This window comes from Pleurodeles waltl, chromosome 3_1 (genome assembly GCF_031143425.1).
Source record: "Pleurodeles waltl isolate 20211129_DDA chromosome 3_1, aPleWal1.hap1.20221129, whole genome shotgun sequence".
In the NCBI taxonomy this organism is placed as follows: Eukaryota; Metazoa; Chordata; class Amphibia; order Caudata; family Salamandridae; genus Pleurodeles; species Pleurodeles waltl.
Genome location: NC_090440.1, coordinates 1,785,478,268 through 1,785,493,562, shown reverse-complemented (window position 1 = coordinate 1,785,493,562; position 15,295 = coordinate 1,785,478,268). Strand labels below are relative to the sequence as shown.

The window sequence follows — 15,295 nt, the reverse complement described above, 5'->3', positions numbered from 1 at the left end:
GGTTCTGAGCATTAATCCTGCGGGGATACACATCATTAGTACTTTTCTAACAGCACTCAAGAATGCATTGCTGGCAAGGAGTCAGCATGGCGGTCAAAGCACCAGGCCGCGATGAAGAAGGGGCCTGTTTTTCAATAGGTCCTTTTAGCTGCAAGTCATATTGTGGGTGATTGGCTTAGGGGCTCTTTGGGTGGATGAAACTTTCTTAACACCTACATTGGTCGTTACAAGAATACAGTAGCTAGCATAAACATGATGCACACCCAACATTTGCTCTCGCCGACTCCAGCCACAATGAGCACCACGACAGGAAGGGTAACAGATATACCGCACCCGGCACCACCTGCTGGAACCTAAGCACAAAGGTGGAAGCTTGGTTTTCAGGCTGCAAGTGTGCTAAAAAATGAACTTTAAATCTGACACAGTCTTTATGTTTTGGAGAGAAATTGTCCTGATGAAGTCTTCAATGGAGAAAATGTACTATAAAGTGGCAAATATTCACTGTCTGTCAATGCTTTATTCGCCGTTGTTCCCAGCACCTTGGACAGCAACTTCATGTCAGCAGCAAACCATGCAGAGATACTCAGCCCTGGAGCTTCACAATGTAAATGAAGCATTAAACAACCTCCTCTATTAGCTCAATCAGAGCAAGATCCTTAAAAACCCAAACCTAGACACCCAATATGTCCTCCCTGGGGTATCCTAATGGTTCTAGGTAAACTTATCATGGGAAGATTACCCAATCAGCAACTTTGCCCATTTTAAAATCCATGTACTTTCAATTACCTATTCATTCTTTAATTTGTGGCATGGGGATGCAACCCGGTGATCATCCTCAATCCAGCACTACTGCCCTGGTAGGCCCTGCTGGACTCTGCCACAACACCCTAATCAGATCTTCATTTTTGGTCTGGTCGCATCACCCTGGGTCGGTTTCCTATTTAACCTCACTGCCGGTGCATTCCAAGTTGGCTCAAACGCTCATGTATGTCACGGAACACATGTTCTGCTACAGCTCACCTTCCTCTGCTTTCCTATGTCTGCAGTGTCACTGTCTACGTGCTTGGCAAACAACAAGTGTGTTATCAAACAGGGAGGTCACAAGTGTGGAAACTGGAGGCAGTACAATCACAGCAGAACATTAAAATACAACTATTTGAGACAGATACAGAGAACATAAATTAAGAATGGGGCACTGTCTCTTCTGTTCAGAACCCTATGAGAGATAATCCAAGCTTTTTAACCTCGGACCCTCGTAATATCATATATGATTATTACAAGATTAGCACAAAATTGAGGCGGGGACTACAGCGCCTGCCCTATAAGGAAACAAGCCATTGATGAGTTCACACTTATAGGGCACTATCCAGCTCCACTGTAGAAATAAGAGGAATCAATCATTTTCGATAGTCAAAATGAATTTCTTAGTGAAGGATGGTGGCCCCACGCCATTTAAGCCACCTTATGCTACTGAACTAATAGGTTATCACATATGTGATTTATTTTGCAGCAATAACTGATTTTTAATCAAACAACAATTGTATCAAATAAAGGGGTGCACAATGTAAATTAAAAAAATCTTGGGATTAGGAGTATGGTTACCATTATTGTAGAAGGTGCAAGTGTCACTGAGTGCAATGGTAGGCAGTGCCATTACACTGCAATTATGGCTGTATTTTACTATCTATTTTCCGTGATTGTGTGCTTTAGCGTCCATGATGTACAAGTTACTTACCTTCGGTAATGAAATATCTGGTAGAGACATATTCTAGTTGCAGATTCCTCACCTTAGAATTTCCCCAGGCGATCCAGAGTTTTTTCTTCGAGCAATACCCCTGCGCATTGGTAGGTGGTGTCGGTTGACTCGGCGGGCGTTGTTGACGTCGTAGCCACCGTGATGACATCGGGAGTAGTATATAGACGCCGCCTTCGCACAGTGACGTCAGTTTCTTTTAATGACTTTCCACACCAAAGCACGGAGCCACTAAGAACACTGAGTTAGCTGCACCAGAGCTAAGGACCTGAAAGGGGAGTTCCTGTCTGTAGAAATCAGTTTGCATGCGGGCAGGATGGGTTGGCGGTAAGGAATCTGCAACTAGAATATGTCTCTACCAGATATTTCATTACCGAAGGTAAGTAACTTGTACATCTGATAGAGACTTCTAGTTGCAGATTCCTTACCTTAGCATAGATACCCAAGCAACGCAATCCTCGGTGGTGGGCTGCGAACCAAGATCATACTAGGAAGTCCTGCAGGACCGAATGACCAAAGTAGCCGTCCCGATGGACCTGACTGTCCCGGCAGTAATGTTTAGCAAATGGGTGCAGGGACGCCCACGTAGCTGCCTGGCAGATATCCAGGACAGGAACTCTGCGTGCTAACGCAGTGGAAGCAGCAGTTGCTTGGGTGGAATGAGCATGCAAGCCCTCAGGGGGTTCCTTCTTGGCCAAAGCGTAACACATTTTGATGCAAAGAAGCACCCATTGAGAAATGGTATGCTTTTGCACTGCCTTCCCTTTTTTCGCACCAACATACCCAACAAAGAGGTGATCGTCCACCCGGAAATCTTTAGTATGATTAAGATAGAACGCCAACGCTCTTTTTGGGTCCAGACGGTGGAGTCTCTCCTCCTCATGGGAAGGATGTTGGGGTGCATAGAAAGTAGGCAGGGTGATGGACTGGCCTACATGAAAAGGCATAACCACCTTAGGAAGGAAGGAAGCCTTAGTGCGCAACACCACTTTGTCAGGGTGCACAGACAAGTATGGAGGTTTAGATGAAAGGGTTTGAAGCTCACTCACCCTGAGAGCAGAGGTGATAGAAACAAGAAAGACAGTTTTGAAGGTGAGGAACCGCAATGGACAATTATGCATCAGTTCAAAGGGAGTACACATCAAATAAGTAAGGAAAAGATTGAGGTCCCACTGAGGCATGATAAATGGAGTGGGAGGAAAAAAACGGGTGACGCCTTTTAGTGACCTACTCACAATAGGGGATTTAAAAAAGTGAGGGCTGAGCAGGTAACCTAAGGAAGGCCGAAATGATAAATACCCTTTAAGGGTGCCCAAAGCAGAGCCCTGCTGGGCCAAAGAAAAAATCAACAGAAACACCTCGGATAGAGGGGCAGAGAGGGAATCAACAGATTTGTTGGTACACCATGCCACAAATTTATTCCAATGACAGGAGTATACAGTTTTGGTTGAGGTACGCCTGGCTGCCAAGATAACATCACAGTCTTTGGGTGGAAGATCAAAAGTCGTCAACAGTCGCCGGTCAATCTCCACGCATGAAGGCGGAGGTTGGACAGGTTCAGGTGAAGAACCGTCCCCTGTTGCTGCAACAGAAGATCCGCCCGAAGAGGCAGTCTGAGTGGAGGATCGATGGACATGCTCAATAGCTCTGGATACCAGACTCTCCGTGCCCAGAAGATGACTTGGCCCCAGTCGTTCCTGACCTTCTTGAGAACTCTGGGCAGAAGTAGTATAGGCGTAAAGGAGGCTGGAGTTCCACTCGAGATGAAAAGTGTCTCCGAGCGAGTGCCGCCTTGGAAACTCTAATGTGCAAAACAGCTGACATTGCGCGTACTCTGCGGAGGCGAACAGATCTAACCAAGGCTCTCCCCACTGCTGAAAGAGACCTTGCACCACCTCTGGATGGAGACGCCATTTGTGATCGGCTGTGCATCGACAGCTGAGTTCGTCCGATCTGGCGTTGAGGGAATCTGCCAGATGTTGAACCATCAGGGTAATGTCCTGACGTTCCAGCCATGTCCAGAGGCGTGGAGCCTCCTGACAGAGGGTCCAGAACCCTACTCCGCCCTGTTTGTTGCAGTACCACATGTCGGTAGTATTGTCTGTGAACACCTGCACTACTTTCCCTTTGAGAAAGGGAAGAAATGCTTTCAACACAAGCCTGATTGCCCAGAGCTCCAGAAGATTGATATGGAGCTCAGACTCCGCCATAGACCAGAGGTCTCTGATCCCCGCCTCTCCCATGTGGCCGCCCCAACCCAGAAGTGATGCATTTGTCACTACAAAGAGATCTGCTTGGAGAAGGGAGAGGGATCTGCCGTGGACCCAATGTGGATTCGAAAGCCACCACTGCAAGTCTTTCGCAGTCCCCTCCAAGATCTGGACCATGTCGAAGAGATTCCCCTGATGCTGCGCCCACTGGAACTTCAGGTCCCACTGCAGAGCCCACATATGCCATCTGGCATGTGTCACTCTCAAAATTCAGGAGGCCATGAGGCCCAGCAGGCTCAGAGTCAGTCTCACCGAAACCCAAGACCGAGGCCGAAAGATCGGAATCATAGCCTGAATGTCTTGGACTCACTTTTCGGGAGGATAAGCCCGAAACTGCACTGTGGCCAGAAGAGCTCAGATGAAAGGGAGCATCTGAGAGGGAGTCAGGTGTGACTTTGGTATGTTTATAGTGAACCCCAGCATGTGCAGGAGGTTCACAGTAGTCTGAAGGTGGGGCGAGTCCACCTTCAACAGCCAGTCGTCGAGGTAGGGGAAGACTGACACCCCTAACCTGCGCAGATGAGCTGCAACCACCGCCATCACTTTTGTGAACACCCGAGGGGCGCTGGTAAGGCCGAAGGGGAGCACGGTAAACTGAAAGTGCTCATGACCTACCACAAATCGTAGGTAACGTCTGGGGGTAGGCAGGATGGGAATGTCGAAATAAGCATCCTGCAAGTCCAACGCTACATCCAGTCTTCTGGGTACCAGGCAGACAGAACCTGAGCCAGGGTGAGCATTTCTTGAGGAAGTAGTTCAGGTCCTGAAGGTCTAGGATGGGACGTAAGCCCTTGTCTTTTTTCGGCACCGGTAAGTAGCAGGAATAACAACCACGACCTACTTCGGGCACAAGGCCCTTTTCTATAGCTCCCTTGGCCCAGAGAGCTGAGACATCCTGGAGGAGAGGTGCCAAATGATCCTCTGGAAGGTGACTGAAGGATGGAGGCATAGCTCGTGGAGCAGAGTCGAAAGTGAGGGAGTAGCCCTTTCAAACGATCTGCAAAACCCACCTGTCCGTAGTGATGGATTCCCAGTGGGGCAGGTGATGGTGAATCCTGCCGCCAACTAGATGGGAGTGAGGGTGCCGACAAGGAGGGTTTGGAGGCTGCAGCGGAGGCAGAGGTGGACTGGGCAGACCTCTGGGACCCTGTCCCACGCAGGATTCCGCGTCCCTAGCCACGCAGAGGCTGGACAGCATGGGTGGCACGGTGGCTGGGTGGAGGACGCGACAGGAAGCCTCTTCCTTGGCCACAAAAGGGGTGAAAAATTGACTTTGGGGGCAAGGGACAGAGGAAAGACCAAGGGACCGAGCAGTAGCCTGGGAATCCTTGAATCTTTCCAAGGCCGAGCCTGCTTTGTCTCCCAAGAGACGGGAGCCATCAAAGGGCATGTCCATGAGTGACCCAGAAGTACACAACCAGGCGTGGTGTCGTAAGGCCACTGTCATAGAAACCGATCTGCCCAGAGAGTCGGTCGTGTCCAGCCCACAATGGATGATGAACTTTGCCGCATCTTTCCCATCGTTCACAGCTTTGGAGACAATAGCAAGGGCCTCCTCCGGTATCTGCAACAGGACTTGCACAACTGTATCCCACAAAGGTTGGGTATAGCAGCCCAAAAGGCATGCAGTGTTCACAGACCGCAGTGCGAGACCGGAGGAAAAAAACAACTTCTTACCAAACTGTTCCAGTCTTTTTGATTCACTGTCTGGGGGTGCAGAAGGGAATGCGCCTGAGGCGGAGGAAGCCTGGATGACAAGACTCTCAGACGTGGGGTGTATGGACAGGAAATTTAGGGTCGTTCGGAGAGGGCCGATGGCGGCTTGCGATAGTCCTATTCACAGGAGCCCGTGTTGGGTTTGGACCAGGTACCCAAAAGAACTACGGAGAGAGCTTCATTGAATGCCAAAAGGGGTTCTGAAGTAGAAGCCCCAGGGTGAAGCACCTCTGTCAGGAGATTAGACTTGACCTCAACCGTAGGAAGCTCAAGGCCAAGGACCTCAGCTGCTCTACTGACCACCATACCATAAGTCGCTCCCTCCGCCATAGCCACTGTAGGATGAGACAGTATGCCAGTGTCAGTAGAAGTATCCAGACTGCTGGCGTCGCCCAATTCCTGAGCCCAGTCCATAGATGGGCCTTCCTGGTATTCATAAGGGTCCAGGGACCCCTCCAAACCCTCCCCAAATTCATATCCACAGGAAAAAGGGTCAGAATCCGACCTGGGGCGAATAGGCCCCATCGAAGACAAAGGCAGTGTCGGGCGACGCAGGTCCGACTCCGAGTTGTCGGGGATAAGGATTGGGTCGATGTCGATAGTGGGCACTACCAACGTCGGGAGCGTCGACAATCGACCCGGCGCAACGGAAGGTCTCAAAGGTGCGACTGGCACCAGTGCAGATCCGCGAGCGGATCCAGAGGTGACCTCAGTGGCTAGAGCCGAAGCCACAGGTGCGGAAGCCGAAGGCCCCTCAACCGAACCCCTTGGGCCCAGAGACGCCGTATCGGGGTTGGTCTGCCCAAAGATGAGGCACATAGCCTCATAAAATTCTTTAAGTAGGGCGGGGGTCGCGCTGGCTCTGGGAAACTTGAGGAAGCGCAGAGCCGACCCAGACGCAGGCTCCGCAGACGGAGGCCTTGAGCGTCGACGCTCTTCCCGCCTCGCGTCAGCCGAACGATGGGGCGAAGTCGGAGGGAGTGGGATCTCTTCGACTTCTTCTTACCTTGACCAGAATATTTTGAATATGAGAGGTGATGACTCCACGAACGTTCTCGAGACCTTCCTCTTGAAAAAGACCTAGACTTACGCGGAGTTGAGTGCCGGGCCGCCATTAGCTTTAGGGACCGCTCCCTCAAAACCTTTGGGTGCATGGCCTGGCACTCGGAGCACGACTTCAGGTTGTGGTCGCGCTCAAGACACCACAGACAAACCCGATGAGGATCCGTTACCAACATCGTGCGGTGACAGTCCTTGCACGTCTTGAATCCGGTCTTCAGGGACATCCTCGACGCACCAAATATCTAACTGGAAAACTCAACAAAACGGTCGAATTTGGTCAAAAACAGACCAGGGTAGCTCTTCTCCGGATCAGCACGTGGCATGGAAAGAAAAGAACTGACGTCACTGCGTAAAGGTAGTCTATATACTACTCCCGACGTCATCATCATGGCGACTACGACGCCAACGACGCCCGCGGAGTCGACCGATGCAACCTACCGACGAGCAATGGTATCGCTCGAAGAAAAATCTCTGGATCCAGTCTGACGTCTGGGGGAAATTCTAAGGTAAGGAATCTGCAACTAGAAGTCTCTATCCGATACCTTTGTTATACCACTACCTGGGAACGTCTTGTGCCAAACGTAGCAGTCATTAGAAGCATGGAATTGGCTATGCTACTAATTGGTTAGTTGGGGATTGTACAAAATGTATGTAAATTGTCTTTAACAATTTACATACATTTTGTACAATCCCCAACTAACCAATTAGTAGCATAGCCCACCCAGGGTCATGTTGCCAGTGTTGACTCCAGATACAGGAGTTTAAAAGGATGTCCTACCAGATACCCTCATAGACGAAATAGCATAATTCCCTGCACTGTAAGATCACACATTCATCCATGCAATGAAAGGCTAGCATCACAAAAGGAGTTGCAGAGGCACGGATGTAGATCGGCTGTGGTTTTGTTAAGCAATAATTGTACAGGACATCGGTTTCCCTACTGCGTGTATTCTCATTCCAAGTCCTTTGTGACCAAGACATGTAGTTCAATGGGAGGCCCACAGAATGCAACATCCCACAATGATATTCCACTCTTCAGCCATTTGAGCTCCAGCTGGTCAGCCCCCCAGATCGAAAGGATTTTAGCGAGAGAAGGGTATCAGCCTCAACTCAGAGACCCCATTCAATCTCTCGTGTTGAAGGAGTGCTGTGACTGATACAACTGCATTCTAACATTCCTTCCTAAACCAGGGGCCCAGTAAGAAGGGAAATAAATGCTTAAAATATTAACACGGCCATGGATTTTAATTGCACTGGGCTCCAATAAGGATGGTGAATTCTAGTTTTCGTTTTTGTTCATTAACCCAAAGGCATTTAGAAGGGGCTTCTTGCTGAGAGATAGCCGGACAGCATGCGAACTCCACTTTATACCTATTCCCCTTGTTACAGTCATATTTCATCGTAATTTATTTTCATGTACAGGCCCCACCAGCTATGATGCACAAAGATGTTGTTTTTGGACTTAGAATAAATGAATCTTGCTTAAGGGATATTAAATTCAGAAGGACTGCACATTTTTTCATCTCAAATCCTGAAGCTAAGTTAGTAAGAACAACCACATAGCTGAGACAGAGCCCTCAAAACAAAACAAGTCAATAGAACCAACACAGTCAAAAATATATTATTCTCGACAAAACCTTTCATTGGTTCATGCACTCATGGGGGAAGACGGGCCAATCCATCAGGTGGGGCTTTGGGACAGAAGTGGCCTGAATCGGCATTGGCTGATGAAGCACTACATGCAAAATATGATTTAAGGAAGGTGTGTATGGGGTATAAGGAGGAACAGGTGTTAAAATGGGAGGTAAAAGCAAACAGATGTATAGGTTAGGTGACTATGCTTGAGTATGTGTCAGAGACAAAGCAGGACAACCTCCACACGCTACCTGGATCAGGCTACCTCGCAGTCTGACAGGAGGATTATGGGAGGGGGTGTGTGGATCATGGGAGACCCACAATCCGATACCCTTCCCATGATGATTGCCTCCGATCATCTGATGCTGCTGGATAGACTAGGGGGCAGACTGCTCTATCCTTAAATACAGGGAACACCTGTGTTTCTTGACAGCCACTCTCTGATAAGGCCAAGGTGTAAACCAAAGATGGGGGAAGCTGCCAGTGCCCGGATCCATGTGGTTTGACACCTCCCACTTTAAGAGGAAGTCTGGGGTGCAGTAAGGTTGGGCCCTGCCTCGAATAATCCGAGGTTGCATGGGACGCAAGAGTGTTGCTTTCCTCCACCCACAATGGAGATGCTATCTGTGTGCTGTGACCATGTGCTTCCATTTATCCATTCTCCGAAATGTGTCCTCACGCGGGCAGCTCAATCCTGAGAGATTAGCAGGAGTTGGGTAGCTGGACGTTGACAACCTATGTAGGCTCCCCCAAAAACTCTTGAACAAGTGACAATAAATTATAAATTACATAGCCAGACTCGGAACATGAAAATGCAACAGGATGCAGGGACCTACTAATGCCAACTAGGGGGAAGCATACTCCTCCTGGTCAGACTAAAACTACCTTGCGTAATGGTACATAGTCTCTGTTCCTCATCATTAACAATATTCTGCACTTTAACCACTGTGCATTCTACTTGAATAGACTGCATCTATTAACACATTATTTCATTTTTACAAAGGCCTTGGAAGTGGCTTCAAAAGTGACCTGTTTGGAGCTGTTCAAACACAAATTAAATAAAATACATCGGCCTGCTTATCAGGCTTGGCTCTTATTAATATTGTTTTGAATTGTATGAAAATTGTTAAATTTTGTTATAGCACTTCTTGAGGTCCATGATACTAGATGAAAGAACAAAATAATATAATGAAACTGAGCCATAGTTTCATAGTAAAATGACCGTGATAAGATGAAACGCGTTTGAAGGAAGAGTTTTATAACATTTTTTTAAAACTTTGTAATTTCTGATGCTGTTCGGTATAAATAGTCTGAGACCCATAAGATAATAAAATAGAAATGTAAATGAAATAAACATATACTCAACATACTTGCAACCAACATCCATTCTCACACATTCACAATACTCAGTGTTTTATTCCCTTTCCAAAGACAGTACAACCGTAGATTATTATTATTATTATTAGTAGTAGTAGTAGTAGTAGTAGTGTTAATATTTGGGAAGCACGAGTTGTAAATAAATGGCGCTGTTTACCGCTGACCAGAAGAGGCATTTATATGGGTGAGCATGAACCATTTACAAACCTAAATTTAGAACATTTAATGACAATACTTCCTATTACTAGTTTTTTCTAACGCACTATCTTGTCCCTATGTTTGAAAAGTCCTCAGATGCAACCTCCAAATTCTTCTGGTTTCCAATAAAGTTTGATTTAACTATTAAACATGACTAGAAATGCACTTTCTTTGTTAATGATAAAACTGTTAAGGGGCACAATATCCCAAGTAATATTATAGTTTGGCTACTAAACCAGGTCAATGCGCTTAAAAGAATAACATAACTTTCCCTTTTTGGTAAAATTGTATGAGGGATCCCTGAAAGTTCAACAACTTTGTTTAAAATATACCCTATTTTGACTATTAAAATGACCTTGAAGATCATAAAATGCTGTCTATTTTTTTTTTACCATAAAATTGCTATATGACGAGTCAAAAAAGTAAAAGGTGCTTTTCTAGGAGTGAGTTTACTGCTTTGTTATGTATGGTTCTCGCTGAGAGCCATGAGTGTGAATGTCAGATTCTAAGTGTGATCATTCACTGCTGTGACGTAGCAACAGTGGGTTACAGATTTCATAATTCACTGTTGCTATGTCATTAACGAATTCCATGCTGCTCTGGAGCGGTTCTTAGAGATCCGGCCAGAGCAGCGCTGGAATGCAGGGAGAAGAGCTGCTGAACGAGAGGGAACAGAAGGCACAGAGAGTGGTGGGGGCGGGTAACAGGTTTTATTTTAATTTGGGACAGGGAGCAGAGGCTATGTTACATATTGCTCTTAAAAGCAGGGACAGATGATTTGTTTTTGGGGGAATGGGGCGGAGAGCATACATAACATAACATTACAGATGGGTAAAAAGCAAATTAGAGGGACATTTTTACCACGGGGTTCCGAGTGACATCATAGACACTCGAGCTTCGCTCTTCTCTAGCTCATATCACTGAGAACCCCTCAGTGAAAAACATCCCCGTAATTCACTGTTACTTAATTATATATGTTATACAGAACTTCCACAGGAAGCCTCTAGCCTTTATCAATTACATCACACTGCTATGACGTAGCAACAGTTGATAACAAAACTCGTAACCCACTGTTGCTAACTCACAAAGGCATTCCAGGCCAGGGTGACCGCTCTTTCAGAGCCTGTCAGTGCAGTGCTCCTGATCTGTTTAGAGTGAAGGCAGAAAGTACAGCTGCGGGGGGGGCACAGGTAAGGTGGTGGGGTCCAGACAATGATTGTTAGATACATTTTTTTAATTCTTTTCTTACATTTGGGACAGGAATATGTAAGAGAGGCCATGTTATGTATGGCTGTCTCGATTACTTCTCTGCCCCTGAACAGCATTTTAAAGCAGAGGCTGATGATTTTGGGGGTCATACATAAAATTACAGATTGGCAAAATGTGCATTACAGGGGTGTTTTTCACCTCTGTGTTCTGAGTGACAACATATCAGAACCCAAATCCTTTAGGATAGAATCCCCGTAACTTGGCAGTATCTAGCAACCCATACCTGGTTGATCCTGCCAGTAGCACGTCTATTTCAAAGTTTAGGATACGTCCTTGTGAAGACACTTGGTCAGAACAGGGTAACTGCAAATGGTTCATTAAATCAGTTATGGTGTCTTTGATCACTCCGTCTCTCAAGATCCTTAAAGTCCAAAAATCAACCTCACTGCCCCAAGAAATAAACTGCATTGAAATGGGTCTGATCTTATGTTGGTGGATGACAATTGGTAATTTTTTAACATACCAATATATCCTGATTTTATATTTCAAGCAATCCTATAAGATAACAGTTTAATTAAAATTTCTCAGTCTGCTGTTTCTTACATGGCATTTTAAGGCTTGTGCTACCCAGGTTACAAATATATTATTTATCAGACCAACTTATTGGTATTTAAATCCAAACTAAAATGGCTATGAATGAGCTTTCCGATAATCACAATTTGTCTTTGCAGTCATTATTGTGCATCTTTTGGCACACTCACGATACTTGCATTTGGGGGTAGACCAATATATCCTGATTTTATATTTCAAGCAATCCTATAAGATAACAGTTTAATTAAAATTTCTCAGTCTGCTGTTTCTTACATGGCATTTTAAGGCTTGTGCTACCCAGGTTACAAATATATTATTTATCAGACCAACTTATTGGTATTTAAATCCAAACTAAAATGGCTATGAATGAGCTTTCCGATAATCACAATTTGTCTTTGCAGTCATTATTGTGCATCTTTTGGCACACTCACGATACTTGCATTTGGAGGTAGAATGGGACACTCGTGATTTTAACTCACGTACCACTGCTCTAGATTTTGAGGAAATGGCTTGCTTTGCAGTATGAGCAAATGTAATATAGGTTTTATTGCCAGCACGTTGCTTTTTTAATTTGAGTGTTTGGCACTACATAATATTTTATGCCTCTTCAGTGCTCCATCTTAAATAAGATTATCATCTCAATAATTGATGGATTATTAACACTATTTTATATAAGATGAATACAATCATGATAATTATGTATTAAATGTACATTTGTTAATATATTTGATTTTGGAAGTATAAACTACAATTGAAAGTGACGGAAAACTAGGCATCCATTACTACTGAGTATCCACATTCTTTCTACACTGGACAATTCACAAAGAAGTGTTTTAAAGCATAGCTTTTTTTATTTTTTTACTATTTTCAGGAACAAACTGCAGATGGTTCAGAAGATGATGGTCAGTCTGTCTTTGAGAAACCCTTCATTGGCTCCGTGACAAGATAGGTTTGGGTCAATACCCTGTGCGATGCTCATCAGGTTTACTGTGGGCTTGCTGCAAAACTGCATTTACTGTAGATTGAATTTCTATGTCCCTTCCTTGTGGCTGCAATCTGGAATGCTCTCACTTCTGGGTGGTCCTCCGTTTATGTTAGCCCAGCTATGAAGTAAAGCTTTTTGTTTCTGAATCTGCAGCTCTGGCAGAGCCTTTCAAATTGTTCTTTGACAGACACTAGTCATCATAACTTCTGATGTTTTTTTGTGGAACATCTGTTATGTAGAAATACTTCTGCACCTTTTCACAGTTTGTCAGGATGGTTCAGAGTGACTGTTGCACTTTATAAGTCTCTCAATTACTCTTGAAGATGAAACTTTCTCGTTAAATAAAATAGGTCCTGCACGTTGTTACTTCAATAGGGAATTACTAATCTGATGTGTGTCGAAACATCATTCAACTTTGATACAATACATTCCAGCTCCCGGCAGTCAAAATAAAATAAATTCCTCCATCGTCTTTGCAATTAGATGTAGTCCTTCCTACTGCCTCGCTGAACAGAACTCCATTACTTTCTGGCTAGGGGCTCTGCTATAAAGATAACAACATTACATAAATATCACATACATTGGTTATAGCAGCAGTGCGGCCAAATCACAACAGCCATGCTACCTAACAAGGTTCACTTAAGCCTTAAATATGTTATAGCCACATTCTGAAACACCTGATCATTTGGAAAACAGGATACTATACATATGGCCTGAACCAAATATAGAACACAGTTGAGTCACATGGTATGTATTCTAGTATTTAGGGTATTTCACAATGTGCTGAATACAGCAGAAAATAGAGTGTTTTGGAAAGGAGAGGGCAAGCACGTGGGAGTTCAGCAGGTGCAACAGTGGATTTAAATACATGAAGTAAGTGCAGGAACATCATTTACAGGGAAATTAAACAGATGTCTCTTTGGGTAGGGACGTGTGATGTTGAGTGATGTTTTTATGAAATCTTCCATACGATTGTGTAATAATGTTAGGAAGATAATGCCTTGGTGAGATGAGGGTCATCGTACATGTGATACAAATAGGCTCTAAAGATGTCAGCTAATAAAGGAGTTAAAAAAACAGAAGTGATTAAAGATAATACAAGGGACTCCTGAAATATAAACTTTTATATTTACTTTCTCCTGGAACCGTTAAAAAAAAAAAAAAAATCCTTCAACATCATAACTACTCTGCATGCAATGTTTACAGTATGTTAGCAACCATTCCGTCTAGACAAAAGCTCTGCTTCTTAGGTTTGGAATTGCAATGGAACTCCATACACCAAGCTTAATTGTCAGACAATTCAGGTAGGTGATATAGAACATTTCATTGTACAGCTATAATTTATCACATTTCACTAATGCTCTGTTCAATTAAAAGCTGATAGGAAGGCATGAGATATGCAAATCGATCACAATTACAGGGCTGCTAATAGTCTTTTTTAGGGACATCCAATGTGTGAACTGTGTTGCACTATATTAGCTTGAGTTTAAATTGAAACTTCTGATGTACAAACTTAGGGCACGTGCATAAACAACACATTTTCTGCTATTGCCATAGGAACAGTGGTAAATGGAATTTGCACCGTGGAAAAACACGGAAAAACAAAGCTGTTTCACATTTTTTGCTACTGACATTGTAAGTTGAGAAAATGCATTTCACCCACCTTTCAAATCTGAAATATATGCATCTAAGGTAAAAGAAGTTTTGTAATATGTGTTATTGCATAAGTTGCAAATAAAGCGTAGTTTATTTTTAAAAAAGAGATTGAAGAATCAGCTTCCAATAACATCCAAATGTTTTAAACCCAATGCATTTAGCGCTCAGATATACTACAATTCTTAAGCATTCCGTGGAGTAATAATCTCTGTCCTGGGGATACAATCGTTAAGAATCTGATATGTATTTACCAGGGTATATGTATTGTAATTCCTCAGTGCACTACTATGAATGCTTTCAAGGCTGTTTCTTTTAATACAAAATGGAAAGTGTGCTTTATTCAAGACAGTACACTTCAGAGAATCCCAGGCAATAATAAGCATTCAATGTACGATTATATAAACCTACGAAAAGTGCACAAAGCACGACTGTAATGATTTTCACAATTGCATTGTGGTCTGTGATTATTAAAAAAAAAAAAGTGTGATGATCTTTGTCTATACATTTCTATATTCAAAACTCATTCTCCTCAAAAGGATCACTTCTAACACAGATGTGTACAAACAAAATGAAGAATATTTTAGTGAAACATTCAATAAGAGGGGATATCCAGAGTCAATGTTTGAGGAAGCACAAAAACATAATAGAAACAAAGAAGAGAATGGGTCTAAAAACAAAAACAATTCTCATTTGTGTCTAAAGTTTCCACAGTGAGCAACTATATTAAAAGAAATATGAATAAAAGATGAGGCATTTTAGAAAGGAAAGAGGATTTCAAAGGACCTTTCAAAGATAAAGCCATCTTCGCATAGCAACGGTCCAGATATATCAAGGAATTAGTTG

At 44.1% G+C, this 15,295-nt stretch overlaps 1 protein-coding gene across 11 annotated transcripts in view; it reads right to left on the bottom strand.

Annotated features, from left to right (window-relative positions):
* ANKRD44 (ankyrin repeat domain 44) overlaps nt 1-15,295 on the bottom strand; it is a 618,040-nt gene that overhangs the window by 332,090 nt on the left and 270,655 nt on the right. The gene's annotated exons all lie outside the window — the stretch shown is intronic.